A 15,944-nucleotide genomic window follows, 5' to 3' on the forward strand; every position below is an offset into this window, starting at 1 on the left:
TTACACTATTTACATCAATAAACATCATTAAATATGATGTTTTTCGTGACACGTGGTCTTGTGGTTGCTATTAAATAATTATCATAATATCAAAGCTCCGAAAGAAAGTTTGAAATTGTCTCCATTTACTAATCACAACTTTATCAAGCCTTATACAATTACCGCATTTTACCAAAGCAAGGTAAATGTTTTAACCATCTTTTAATATCTGACACACACATTTAAAGTTACGGAATACCGTAAGTGCCATCGTGGTTACATATTTAAATCCAGAGGGCGACAATGCGATGGTACGATGGCGACAATGCGATAGTACGATGGCGACAGTGTAACAATACGATGGCGACAAAGCGATAGTACGAGGCGACAATGCGATGATACGATGACGACAGTACGATAACGCGATAGTACGATGGCAACCATGCGATAATACGACGACGACAGTGCGACAATACGATGGCGAAAGTGCGATAGTACGATGGATACAATGCGATCGTGCGAGAATAAGATGACGACAGTGCGACTATACGATGGCGAAAGTGCGATAGTACGATGGCGACAATGCGATAAAACGATGACGACAGTACGATAACGCGATAGTACGATGGCAACAATGCGATGATACGATGGCGACAGTACGATATGACTATCGCATTGTCGCCATCGTACTATCGCACTGTCTCCATCGTATTGTCGCACTTTCGCATTGTCGTCATCGTAATATCGCGTTGTCGCATTGTCGCCATCGTACTATCGCATTGTCGCCATCGTACTATCGCATTGTCGCCCTCTGGATTTTAATGTGTAACCACGATGGCCTCACGGTATTCCGTATAATGTAGTCTTTCTTTTGTGCAAAGGGAGAAATATTTTAACCGGCGAGTATTGAACCTATACATAAAGAAATTGAAAGCATACTGTACTTTTATGACTCATTGGGAGAAACAGCCTTCCAACAAAGACACGTGTTACAAAACTGGAAGTAAGTTGAATAATGTACTAAAGTGAACAGCATCAACTGATAACATAAACTACATTTTATCAAATCATTTTTTCCGTTTTTGTTCTCGCGTGAAAATTAAACAATTCTGTTTTTTATGTAAATGTGCAAACATTTTGGTCGTTTAATTGCATGTTGCCATGGGTCGTTTAATTGCATGTTGCCATTCTTTCTTCAGAAACTTTCTCGGACGAACCTTGAATGACAACACAAACTTGAGGCTGAAAGTTCCAGTTCATTCAAAACAGACTGATGGTGTCAACTGTGGCATTTACATAGTGATGGTATGACATCAATCGCTGTCATATATGTTTCTTTAAAATGTGATAAAATTGTGTAAATGGCAAATCTTATTTCAAATTGACGACATAATGTCGCTTTTAAGATAACAAGGATCATACTAACAGTTTAAACCTTAGGTGTTTTTCGTAGGAGCTTTTTTTGAAGAAAAATATGTGAAATTTTAATTTATACTATACATCAAAATTTCAGGAACATGTACACAGTATAAACCACTGTCATTAAATAAAATCATAACCGGCCTTTTGCTTAAATGCGTTACTATTATTCAAACACGTACTAATTTCAGCTCGCAGAAAACCATATTTTGGGGTTGCCGTGTATCTTTGAAAAGAAGGACGTGCTCAACAAAAGAAAAGAGATTGCAGCCACTCTTCTTTTATATGAAGGTATCGATACATTTGAATGTTACAAGTGAATTTTTAGTGGAAAGTTCAACACTTAAGACTATATTATGAATGCTTTTGTATCAAACAAATTCCACATTATTAGTATAAGGCAAGTGTAGGTATAAGTACAAGCCATCATGTATTAACGGACCCTTTACAGTTTATTTTTTCAATTTTTCAATTCAAGCGCCTTATTTGTCTATCATAAATGTATGTTATTATCGAATTTTCGGGATAATATGTTAAATTGTTTGTATTATAATATTTCACATGACCTGCATTTATCATGTATTATATTCAGTGAATGTTAAAGAGTGCTGTCCTGCATGTGGTTGGAAACCAGAAGGGGAGAAAAAGTTGGTAGGAATTTTAAAATCATTTCATTCTTAGATAGTAAAGTAGAAAAAAAATCATCATTTTGCTCTTTGATTTGCTCTCTCACCGTGTGGAAAATTAACAGATTCTATTGATCTATAATAGATTTTTGAGTTACGAATCTATCGCTGTATATATTTAAAGAGGAAACTTGGTAATCCGGTATAACAAAAGAAAAGTGTACAATAGTTTACCGTTATACGCATGGAAATACATTCAGGCCAATATCTAGGTCAAGTTACAGCTTAAACAAATTCACATGTCCGAAAATACTCAAATGGGTATCAATGACTTTATATGCCGATCAATGTTATATTTTATGACGAAAACACTTGCAAAGGAAAACTGTACATAAAGTGCCTAATTTATTGATATGTTTGAAATAAAACCGTTCAATAAGTTTATGATGTCTGAATTTAGAAAAAAAGAACGAATAAGGTTATTTGAATACCATTTATTGATTTATTGTTGTCCACACCGTACATATAATTATTATGATATATTTTAGATGCGTTGTGGGATGTGCGAGTGCTACTTCCACAAGAAGCCGCACTGTGTAGGGGAAGCTCTACACAGTGCAGGATCTGACACTTTCATTTGCAAACGATGCGAATATAATGTGGAATAATGCCTACGTGTAGGACTTTAAAATGTGCGGGGTGTGTTTGTCTAAGATAGACGACATTGGATGTATTACTTTCCTTTCTTTGTCTACATGAGACACTTCTAGTCAAAACATCTAGTCGAGTTATTTAATATTGACAAATTGTCATATTGTTACTTACTATGAATAGTTGCATGAGTCAATGTGGACGAGCAAATTGTTGTCTTTCATAAGTTTTGAATGTCATACGGGATAAAATAAGGTTAACAACTCCCACCTTCGTTATATTTTATTGGTCGATGCTAAGTATGAACAATTAAAATAGTCCATGTCGGCATTTCCATATTAGATGAAACCCAAATATATGAAGTGTTGTTTGCAGATGTATTATTTCTGACTATATTGGAAATAACGTAATTTTCAAAAATAAATATCAAACACTCGTTTTCAAATAAAATATTCTGTGTTTCCGCTTAAACCGATCACTCAATCCCAATTGCGTATTCTGTATTGTTATACGTTATGCATTCATGTATGCCTCAAAGGGTCTCCCTGTTGGGTTAAGTTTGTAAATATATGTTTCTTGACCAAACTCTGTTTAACTGGCCACTGAATAAAAACAATCTTGTATGTATTACTTTGCTTTTTGAAGCCAGTATAAAGGGCGATATAATTTTTGAATGTTTTTACTGAACTTCATTTTTTTTATCGGGCATTACTCATGATCTGACAGACTATCGCAAACACATTTCATATGGGTAGATTTCACATTTAATTTACAAATGTAGCATAGCCTCCTTTCAAGTTGGTAGATGGGGGAGTTATATAGGACTTACTATTAATAGTTATTCTGTCTGTGTTAAACTTAACTTGAGTAGAATGTAACATTTGAATATGATGGTATTTCTAATATTTTGAATTGAGTCGCATTTATAAAATAACAAGACTGGCTTAAAACCAGATATAAAAGACTGAGCATGGTAGGAGTATGCTCTTCTGTGGTTGCATGTGTTATTCCACTCTAATTTGGAGGCATATATTATAATAATTTGATACACACACCATTGTGATAAATGACGAGAGAAGCAGATTTTATTTTAGTTTTATTTTGAAAATAATTGCATATATTATAAGCACAGATTATTAATGCACGCAATAAATGTCTAGTCAACTTTGCTTTTATATAGATGTTTTACCGGTATGTGTTTAACATATATGTGATGTGTTCTATATATTTGATGATGTTTCAGTGATATAGATAATCAAATAATTAGTTTTGATTCAAGAAATTGCTTTGAAACAAAAATAGATTACAAAAAAAATGTGATTGCTCTTGAAATAATGGTGTATTTAAACAGAGACTCAAGGCTGGTTTTACAAATTAGGAACATAAAAATATATTTCTATTGTTAAAGTATAATTGCTTATACATGTCAAATTGTTGCATAATGACCGAATCAATCGATGAAAAAAAGTTATGTTTTGATATTCTTATTTTATTATTATGTTGTATAGTTTGAGCATTATGAATGTATATTGTTTTGTTTCCATTAGATAGTTCGGAACAATAAGCTAAATCAACTTTTTTTAAATGCTTTATTTTACTTTCTGTGTTATATATAATTATTTAGTGTTGGCCTTAATTCTTATTTTATTCCAAAAAGGAAGTCTTTAATAAGGCGTTAATAGGAGAGAGAGTATATAGATATTTTATTGTAAAATTTTAAGCCTAATGACTGACTATTGCTTTATTTCGGATAGATAGTTTGGAACAAGGCCCTTATAATCTATATTCTGAATGGTTTCAATTACTTTTGGTGTTGTATATAATTTTGCAGTGTTTGCCTTAATACTTTCTTTTGTGCCAAAAAGGAAGTATTAAGTAAGGCGTTTACAGTAGTACATATGTATGGCAGTGTTATAATGTAAGCCTAATGACCGTCTATATTTTGTTTCGGATAAATAGTTTGGAACAAGGTGTTAATAAACTATTTTTTAAATGGTTTATATTAATTTCTGTGTTGTAAATAATTTTATAGTTTTTGCCTTAATACTTTTTTGTTTTAATTAGGAAGTCTATAAGGCGCTAACAGTAGCATATAAATATGGTGTTTTTATGAAAAGCAAAAAAAAACACGTACTACATTTAGCTGTAAATGTTATAATTTAATGTGACTTGTTTTATTAAAAAAAAGCCTTAAGAAATATTAATTAATTTGCAAAATATCCGTTCTTCATGCATCTTACAATATATTGTATCTGACAAGGTCTGGCTACTTTTCAATTAAACCTCAGGTTATAATTTATTACAAAAACATAATGCATCACTTTACAGACAACAAAAAGACCATTTGGAGTTTGTATTTACAGTATTGTAGATTTTTTTTCGGTTTTTTTTATTTATCAAATTAACGAATTTGTCTTTGAAGTTGATATTTTACTTGAATTAGAGAAACTGTACATTATACTATCAAAACGAAAGTATTATAAACGAATTTTGCCTTTGGACAACACTTGTTTTATGTTTATTGTTAAATCTTAATGCATGTACGATATTTACTCAACATTGCGATTATCAATATTTGTGTTGCTTTTATTAACTTATAATTCTTTTGAGTACTGTTGGTTCTGATTAACATATGTTTACATAAAAAACCATGTGTTGTATAATAGTTTTCAAAAAACTAATATTTAAAATTAAATCAAGTGTTACATTTATTAAAAAAAAACAAGACAGACATAAAATACGGATAAGAAAGACTAAGCATGCCACAATATCTAGTGACATGTGATGCAATCTTCTGCTGAACTTGTGAGACCTTTATTATTTGGTTGACATTTAAACACATGTTCGCAACAGGGAGATTTTGTATGCCCCCCTGATCGAATGATCGAGGGATTATTGTGTTTGGCCTGTCTGTCTGTCATTGTATGCATGTGTCTGTGTGTCTGTCCCAAAACTGTAACCTTGGTCATAACTTTTACAATATTGAAGATAGCAACATAAAATTTGGCATTTTGAGTAGTGAAATGTCTAGGTCATCCTTCAAGGTCAAATGTCAAATATATGGCTTCAAAGCGGCACAGTAGGGGGCATTTTTGTTTCACAAACACAGCTCTTGTTTTCTATTTGAATGGATTTTGTTTATAATTTCACAAATAATGTTTGGTACTTAACAAATAAGTGCATATATAACTCAGATAGATAATTATTTAAAAGCCGTACAAATCTAGTTAGTTTTACGTTTAAATAGATGTTTGATGTGTAATATGTCTGCTGTTTTGTTAAATATATATATGTGATGTTGTGAAAGTGAAATGTATAATGATGAATATTAATTATTATCTTAGTAAAATTAAGTTCAATTAAAAGGATCTTTTCACGCTTTGGTAAATTGACAAAATTGAAAAAAGTTGTTTCAGATTCGCAAATTTTCGATTTAGTTATGATAATTGTGAGGAAACAGTAATACTGAACATTTACCATGGTCTAATATAGCCATTATATGCATCTTTTGACGATTTTAAAACCTAAAATTTATAAAGCGTTGCAACGCGAAACGATTGAATAATTTGGAGAGTTCTGTTTTTGTCGTTAAATTTTGTGAAACTACGAAGATTGCTTATATAAGGTATAAAATACGTCAACTATGTGTACTCGGCGGAATAGCTCAGTAGGCTAGAGCGTTTTTACTTCAGGACTCTGGCAGGACTCCAGGGGTCACTGGTTCGAAACCTGTTCCGGGCAATGTTCTTTTCCTTTTTTTAATTTTATTCTTGATTTTTTACTGGAGCTTTTACGATCCAATGTTTACATTTATCGATATAAAGCATTTAATGAATAAGTTAGAAAATGCCAAAATCTGTGAAAAGGCACCTTTAAAGCGTGTATACATTAGTCAAGCATATGGAATTTGTTTTGTGTGCATCCTTCCCGTACATATTTTAAAGCAAATACAAACAAGTAAATTAAAAACGCTTTAACAGCATGAACACCAAGAACACCACAAACAACTATAATATTACAATATCACCATGATCGTATTTATTGCTACAACATCTGCTGATATTTTAGCTGAAACTACCATTTTATTTTACGTGAATAACAATCAACAATACATTAAAATAGCACAAATGTTACTTCAAAACTAAACCTGTTTTGTATTGAATTCATTCACATGCGTGTGTTCACTTTCCCGGCCCGAGGTCGCATAATGTGACTACCAAGATTGTGTCCATGCACTCCTAAATAATAAACTGACTAGAAATTTTTTTCTAAATTTTTGGACACATTTTGTAATACAGTGTCAATTCCTGTGTAATTAAGTTTTAATTGAAGATATTTAAATTTTTACAAAGATGACATTTAATTTTGATTTAGTCTCCATCTGTTTGTGGCGTAGATTGTGCGGGGTGGGGAACTGGTATACACTGGGAAAAACACCTGTCCAGTATGTAATAGCCATGCTTAATATGCTGATATCATGTCCGTACTTCACCTGTTGTTATTTGTTCATGACAGCAGTCAAGGCATGATATTCTATTGTCAACATATAGAACATATTTCACCTGTTGTTCTATGTTCATGACAGCAGTCAAGGCATGATATTCTAGTGTCAACATTTAGAACATGCTCCGCCTATTGTTATACGTTCATGACAACAGCCAAGCCATGGTATTCTATTGTCAACATATAGAACATGCTCAGCCTATTGTTATACGTTCATGACAACAGCCAAGGCATGGTATTCTATTGTCAGCATATAGAACATGCTCCGCCTGGTTTTATATGTCCATGACAACAGCCAAGGCATGGTATTCTATTATCAACATATGAACCGAGCACCTTTTTAGTTATAATGTATGTTCATTACAACAGCCAAGACGTGGTATTCTATTGTAAACATATAGTACATTTTTCGCCTATTGTTATACGTTAATGACAACAGTAAAGGTATGATATTTATTGTCAACATACAGAACATGCTCCACCTGCTGTTATACGTACATGACAACAATCAAGGCATGTTATTCTATTGACAACATATAGAACATGCTCCGGTTATTGTTTTACCGGAACATAAAGAACATGCTAGGTCGCCGTGGTGTAATGGATATGGTGTCTGCCTAGCGACCGTGAGGTCACGGGTTCGATCCCCACCGTGGGAGCGTTCTTTAGATCTCCCCAAAGATACCAAGTACTGGTTCTAGGCCCAGGAAACGGACTCGAGAGCGTTTATAAAAGCCTAAGGCTTTCGATGCAATCGAGCTAAAATAAATAGGTTTAAACTAAAGTACATGCTACAGCTGGTGTTATATGTTCATGATAGCAGTCAATGCATGATATTTTATTGTCAAGTCACAGACTGTTATGCGTCTGTTATACGTTCATGACAACAGCCAAAGCCTGGTTTTCTATTGTCAACATTTAAAACAGGCCCCGCCTATTGTAATACGTTCATGACAACAGCCAATGCATGGTATTAATTGTCAACATATAGAACATGCTCCGCTTTTAATACGCTCGTGACAACAGCCAAGGCATGGTATTCTATTGCCAACATATAGAACATGCTCCGCCAGTTGTTATGCCACTTTGAGACTTTATGTTGTTATATGGTATTCTGTTGTCAACATATAGAACATGCTCATGTAAATTTTACGATCCTTCAATCAAATACTTGAAATTATAAATATAGGATTTATAGTGCATTAAGCTAACATGCTGAGCTATAATCATGCTGTTACCAAGTAAGAGTACATGTGGGTTGGAAACCACGATTTATACTTTTTACCAACATTATTTTAGAATGCCCTAATATGTCTTCCTATATACGACAATTTTATTATTCCCAGTATTTTGTATTCAGTACCGTCATATTTTCTTTCTTTCGACATTTTCATTTTTCCCAGTAGTATTTTTTTTTTTAAATAAAGGCTTAAAGGGGCTTGTTCACACTTAAATTGCATTTTTTTGAAGTTTTTCATTTAATGCTTTAAATTGATAAATTTAAACATCGCAAACACCGTGCTCCAGTATAAAACAAAAATAAAATTAAAATAAGAAAGAAAAAAGTAAGCCGCACCAAGGCTCGAACCACTGACCCTTGGATCGGTTTTTTCCCCGACTAAATATAGATTTTAAATATAAATTTAAATATAAACACGCATTGTGACAGCAACAACAACAACTATGGCGGAATCTGTATTGTCAAACACGGAAGAAGAAGGTAAAATATGTTTTTTTATTGTAAAACTCAATAGTGCGTATGATTTTTTTTTATAAAAGTAAATTCAAATAGTATAACTGATCAAATGATTCGTTACATAAGTATATGCATATACATCACAGAACGCGTAAATACTGATTCTCTCGTTTACACTTAAGCATAGGGACCGTTAAGTAAAAATATTATGTTATATATGTATATAGTATAATAGAGTATTTTTTACCTAACGATCCCTGTGCACTTAAGTTACAGATAGAGACTAAAATTAAAAGCCAAGTTGAATACAGAATTAACTTTAGTATTCGCGCAAATAAATTAAATTTATCGTTAGCCTTGGAGTACTGAGATCATTTAAACATTACAGTATCTTTTTCTTTGCCCATAACTGACAGTGACAACATTATTTGTTGGCAGGCAATTCAAGATGCTGTGCATTTATTGACATATTCATTATTGTGTGTTATATGACAATGACATTTATTATTAACTAAAATGCATTTGAATGGTACTGGTAGTTTATTAATTTAAACCCAAAACTCATAGTTTAAGCGCTGGAACCGAATTTTGAAGGCCTTTGCAAACAGTTTGGATCCAGATGAGACGCCACAAAACGTGGCGTCTCATCAGGATCCAAACTGTTTGCTATTCTGATAGTATTCTTTGAAAAAAATCAAAGAAATGGCTAATTTTAGAAATTCAGCGAATGACATTTTAGCAGATGACGAATTTCCCAGCATGCAAAGGGTTAAAATGTATTTATATCAGTTTCTTCTGCACAGCTTTTTTATAAATAAACTGCATAACTAAAATATTTTTGAAAATAGTAACACAGTTTAGTAATTCATGGCATCAAATGCATGTAGCTGGCGCCAGACAACTCGCCCCAATACCAACTTGCCCCAAAACAAACTCGCATCAAACATATGGTGACTCGCTCCAACCAAGAGACAACTCGCCCCAATTTTTTTTCGTGCATCTGATTGTTTCTTTATTTAAAGTATTTTATCTTTATATTCTTTGTTAATTTAGCAAAGCACGTATATATTTTGATAAATGTGTATTTCAACAGTACATTGTATTATGAATAAAACAAATACAGGTCATCTGAAATGCATGTATCATTATATTGTAAAAGCCAAGAATATTCTGGATATTCCTCTTTTTTCAATTGTTTTGAATATCCTCAAGATTTGATTTCCTGAATGTTGAAGAACACTTATTAGATAATAATACCACATATTTACAACTCACTTTTTTAATAGAGACCATAAATAGTTTTAAAAAGTGGTTTAAATTGTGTATTTACTTTTTCAATAGGATACAACCATAATTAAACCAAGAAGTTTATGAAGAAGGGATCACTGGATTTTGTCACTTTGGTACAAGAAACAGAAAAGGTATACTTATTTAGCTGCATTTTTTCTGTTGATTTCATTTGAGAATATTGAAATAATTTGTAGATAATGTTTTCAGATATTCAGGCAAGTTGAGATTTCATTGAAAAAAATATATGTCATTTCACAATATTCTTGAATGGAAACAGAAAAAACACAGTTCAACGCACTTATTGTTGATATATAAAACAAAGTCTTTGTATGTAAAACTGTGTTGCTACATGAGCAAAGAATTTAAAAAATGATCCTACACTACACTAGGTGAATATTGAAATTTTACAAAAAAAAACTGACAGGAATGTTTAAAAATGGTGTCATGAAAAATAAAAAATTCTATATGTACATGTAGCTACATCTTGTGTCAAAATTCTTAGCTTTATGTTCAAAACATTTATTGTTAAATGCAGAAATGTCTTTTCAAGGATATCATAGACCACCTTACTTATACTTAAGCATAGGAGCTGTTGAAGGAAATTGCTGCCAGACAGTCAGCAGTTATCACTGACAGCCTGTCCTGGCCCAGCTTGGACCATCCTCAAGCTAACCATGATGGTGTGTTTGCAAGAATTGTCCATTTGGTAGACCATGATGAAGACCAGCTTTGTTGTGGCATGGCCTGACAATGCTGTACAAGCCAGAGACCAGTATGTTTACTGTTGTTGAATTAGACCCATTTTTCATGTTTATTTTTCTGTGGGCCTGTTTAACAGAATTAATAATGCACTTTATCTATTTCAAATATGTTATTTTTCTGTGGACTTTTTAACGTAATTATTAATGCATTTTATCTATATCAAATATTTTATTTGTCTGTGGGCCTGTTTAACGGAATTAGTAATGCATTTTATCTTTATCAAATATTGTTGCTTGTAATATTAATATAGAACACGTAAAACTACTCATGTAATTGTCTCAGCTTAAAATCAAAAGTGTAGAAAATTTAACTCATTTACTGTCGAAACAGTGGCCATTATGTTCCTGCATCTTAAAAGTTGGACAATAACAGCTAATATATATATATATATATAGATAGATTTAGCAAGGGGTTTTTAGTTTTTATGTGTTCATATTTTTCAGAAAAAGGGTTAAGTGGTGACTGATCCTCTCACCCTCCTTATCCAGGAAACATTTCGGAACAACGTGTTGGCACTGAAGATGTGGAGGACACAGATTGATCACAGTACATCCTTTGGATACATGGACACCTTCAACGTGACGACAACAAAACTGTACCTGCCTTTTTTTTTGAAAGGAAGTAGTTCATAAAATTATTGTTAACAGCTTTTTTAGTCTTGTTGTTTAAGAATGCTTGCAACATTTAAGTGGATAAACGGTTGTTTTAAATTTGAATCTTCAGTAATGCATTCTTTATTAAATGATGTAATCTTATTTCTTTCAATATAGTGTAAATAATAAAGAACATAATTATCCTTTGTATACAAAATGAAAACCAAGTTTACTGTCCTATTAATAATTATTTATTTATCTTGTTCTTTTGTCAGAAATACTACAGGGGCATACATACAGTATTCCTTAAATGAAAGGGGCAGTTCTTAGAAAATTAACATGTATTTTAGCAATTCATATTCAAACTTTTTCCACATTTATAACCAGCAACAATATGTAAGTAGTATAATGTAACACAAATTAATACTATGAATTTACTACTGATTTTGCCGTGCCTGTCATCAAACATGTTTGACTGAAAGTTTCTTAAAAGATGCATGTACTTAAGGTTGTTCAAGATTAGGCTGTGCAGACTGCACAGGCTAATCAGGGGCAACACTTTCCGCCTTATCTGGATTTTCTCTAAGAGACTCCATTTCAACAAAAAATACAATAAAGCAGCAATTGTCTGCCTGATTGGTATGATCAGCACATGTTTATCTCGTACGACAATTTACGCACATGCATTAAGCCCCATTTTCCCAGGGCAAGGCTCACCTATTTAGGTTTTAGCTGTCTATATGCTCCTTAACTTTTGAATCATGATGCAGTTTCATATAATAATGTATTATGAGTTGTTTTTAATTGATGCATATTCTTTTGTTCAGTGTTGAACTCAACATGTATTATAGTAAGGTGTTCACTTAACATTCTTGCAGTAATGTTTTGCTGTGTAATATACATGTAATAATAAATCAAAATTGAACAACTAGCTTCTTATTTCTTCATGTTATTTATTAAAACATTTTAAACCAAAACAACAAAATCCATAACATAATGAACACAAAACATATTACTTTATATTTATGAAACAAAACTATAATTGATAACAGTTTGAATAAATGTTTCCAACTTTCAACATTTGACAGATCAAATTATTTCTGAATTCCACCAATTTTTTATTTATGGATAAACAGCACTTTATCATCTTTATGACAGTTTATGTAAGGCTTTTACAATAAATGGTTGTTTATAGACTGATAAACAATGGAAAACAATACATAATCTATATATAGCATTGTGCTTTGATGTCATTGTTAATGGAACATAAACAAATGTGGTGTGCAGCACACACTCAACATTGACTATGGTTGCTTATACCTAAAAGAGTCAATAATTCCTGTTCATAGTCTTTACTTGTGACAAAAAATCAGGAAAATGCTGAGCCCAGTGTTTATTTAGCTATTTGCCAGACAAGGTTTTCACAAATTCTTCTGTTTCAGAGTGACCTATATCAAATACTTTGGATCCTCTATTGTAATAACAAAACAATTAATTCACCATGTTTGATCATGGGTCTCCCATAAAAAACTTAACACAAATCATGAAACATAACACCTATAAGAGTCAACAATTCCTGTTAATAGTCTTGACTTATGACAAAAAAATCTGGAACTTGGCCCATTGTTTATGTAGTTATTTGCCAGACTTATTCTTCTTTTTCAGAGTGATCTATGATTGAATACTTTGGATCCTATATTTTTATAACAAAACAATTAACAAAATTCACAATACCTTACACACTTAAAACTCAAATACATATTCTCATGGCATTTCAGGGCACTTGTATGCTATGTTCATCAGTATTTTATCAATGATATTTCTGTCCTATGTTTATAAGCAGTTCACTTATTAAAATCACATTTTATCACCATGATGATGACAGGACAGTCGACCATAATGTCACACATTGTGTCACGCCTTCATATTACACAAATAAATTCAAGCATCATTTCAAATACTAAAGTCATCTACTGACTGAAAAAACAGCCAGGGTCACACATGCACTTTCATACTCAATGGTATACGTCCTATAATAAAACCATGCTGCCAAATTCACACATGTTCCTACCCATAGTCGGTTATCATTGATTTCAGCTTTGTCAATTTTTTAATTCATAATAATGGTATGTTGAAGTTAGTTAAAACAACATAGTTACATACACCATGTACCAATTTGTATGAGTAAATCTTCATATTGTTTCCGGGTTGCCTTCCCTTGACCTATTGGATATTGCAGCTCCTCATTAGCCGCAGGTGGATATATAAGGGGCAATTGTAGAGGCAATCAGCTTTGGATAAGCTGAATCAAAAAGAAACTTTGATCGAAGGGTTTTTTCCTTGATGATCTCTGTGTACTCAGTGCATGTACGTGTATCCCTTCTTTTCATTGATTGGCACCACCGTCCAATTGTTGGCTGCCTTCAATTTACTCTGAAATAACATACATATGTATAAGCATATTTGTAATTTTGAAATGAACACTAAAACTTATCATATAAACTATGTATGAAAGTTGTTTGCTATTTTAAACATTATTTTATTCATATCATGCCAATCAGGTAACATACCAATACTTTTCTGGGCTACTTGATTCACCAGTATTAACTTATGAACCTACCAATACTTTTCTGGGCTACTTGATTCACCAGTATTAACTTATGAACCTACCAATACTTTTCTGGGCTACTTGATTCACCAGTATTAACTTATGAACCTACCAATACTTTTCTGGGCTACTTGATTCACCAGTATTAACTTATTAACCTACCAATACTTTTCTGGGCTACTTGATTCACCAGTATTAACTTATGAACCTACCAATACTTTTCTGGGCTACTTGATTCACCAGTATTAACTTATGAACCTACCAATACTTTTCTGGGCTACTTGATTCACCAGTAGTAACTTATTAACCTACCAATACTTTTCTTGGCTTCTTGATTCACCAGTATGACTATGAGCTTATTATATGATGAAGTTATCATACTTGAGTCACTCACTGACAATTACTGTACTACTAGAGATTGGAGGAGGATGGCATTGAAATAATTTCATGACCAATCACCATGCAAGTTATCTGAACGGTTCAGAAAACAAACCAGCTATCAGATATCCTCTGGTTTTCATAACATAAAAAGTTTCTGGTAAAAAAAAAAGATAAAGCAATTATATTACCAAGGAACTTTAGGAAGCACATAGAATCTTATTGAATATAAATATATTATTTTATCAATTAAAATATGCTAAGACAGGGTTGTTTGCATACTCTAAGTAAGATGTTATCTCTCCAATTTCTGACACATGACCAGGTGTGGTACTTCCTTGTGACACAAATGACAGGCCAGGACCTGGCTGGGGCTGATGATCGTGCATAGGTGAAGAGTTTGTTGATCTAACATTATGCTGAACAGTCAAACTTGCAATAGTTTGGCCAGCACGTCTTCCTAAATACCTTAAAAAGAAGGTTTGTTTTAGAGCATAAAATTGATCACATATCAATTTAAAAAAACAACAAAATTGATGTTAAAATCAGGGAATAAACTGTGTAATCATATTATCATATCATGATAATTGATTACATAATATAACATACATTTGCATACCAGTTTTTTTTTTTTTTTGAATCAGAGTTTATTTACAGGTCCTACCGGCCTCTTCACGAGGTCTTTGAGGTTCGACCTGGGTATACCAGTATATTTTATAATATAATATATACCGAATAAATTAATCATTCATCATTTATTTCATGCTTCATTTGACTCGTGTTGGAGACAGTGTTCCTTGTAAGTTATAACGAATTCATTAAGTTGATACGAACATCTTGGCATAGGGGCATAAAGGCTTATTTTAAAACGCGCAATGAACAAATTATGTTATCAGTGCGTATCTGGTTTCGTTGCAGACAATAAAACTAAATACCTATCCAAACTTTTGCTAAAATTCCTTTGTAAACAGGCAACACTTGCCAAAAACTAAACGTAGCTTCTAAAATATGACTTACATTTCGTGTGTTTAAGCCATTACCCTGCCTTCGTCTCTTCCAACGATCCTCCTATGGTTCTGCAAACACTTAGTCTTGTCGCCAAGATTGAATAAATTCGAGCGATGTCGCTGGCTCCGGCTTTTGTTTCTCTTTTTTCGATCAAAGAAATGAGATGCATTGTTTGTAAACCCAAAGCGGATAAGCGCAGCGCGCATGCGCATGCTGCATTCTGGTATACTAGTTGGGATCCCATTCACAATTTCTGACTAAAAATAACTCATTTCGCGTTTGAGACGCTTTATAATTTTCAGGTTTTCAAATCGTCAAAAGTTGCATTTAATGGAAATTTTAGAGCATGGAAACTATTTGTTGTTTTTTTTTAAAAACAAATATCATAACTTCAATGAAAATTTGCAAATCCGAAACAATTTTTTTCAATT

At 32.6% G+C, this 15,944-nt stretch overlaps 2 long non-coding RNA genes across 3 annotated transcripts; one reads left to right on the forward strand and one right to left on the reverse strand.

The window, feature by feature from the left end:
- Positions 1–8,862: 8,862 nt before the first annotated feature.
- On the forward strand, positions 8,863–12,439 carry LOC127860793 (uncharacterized). Of its 2 annotated transcripts, none has more exons than XR_008039925.1 (4): positions 8,863–8,898; positions 10,216–10,295; positions 10,746–10,936; positions 11,370–12,439. It is a non-coding gene; the product is annotated as an uncharacterized LOC127860793 (long non-coding RNA). The 2 variants fall into 2 exon arrangements; XR_008039926.1 differs by having other exon boundaries at positions 10,751–10,936.
- Positions 12,440–13,165: 726 nt separating this feature from the next.
- LOC127860792 (uncharacterized) lies at positions 13,166–15,739 on the reverse strand. Its single transcript, XR_008039924.1, has 3 exons — positions 15,523–15,739; positions 14,788–14,973; positions 13,166–13,952 (listed from the first exon to the last, which is right to left on the reverse strand). It is a non-coding gene; the product is annotated as an uncharacterized LOC127860792 (long non-coding RNA).
- Between the last annotated feature and the right edge of the window lie 205 nt (positions 15,740–15,944).

The sequence above is a fragment of the Dreissena polymorpha genome, chromosome 15 (genome assembly GCF_020536995.1).
Source record: "Dreissena polymorpha isolate Duluth1 chromosome 15, UMN_Dpol_1.0, whole genome shotgun sequence".
NCBI lineage: Eukaryota > Metazoa > Mollusca > Bivalvia > Myida > Dreissenidae > Dreissena > Dreissena polymorpha.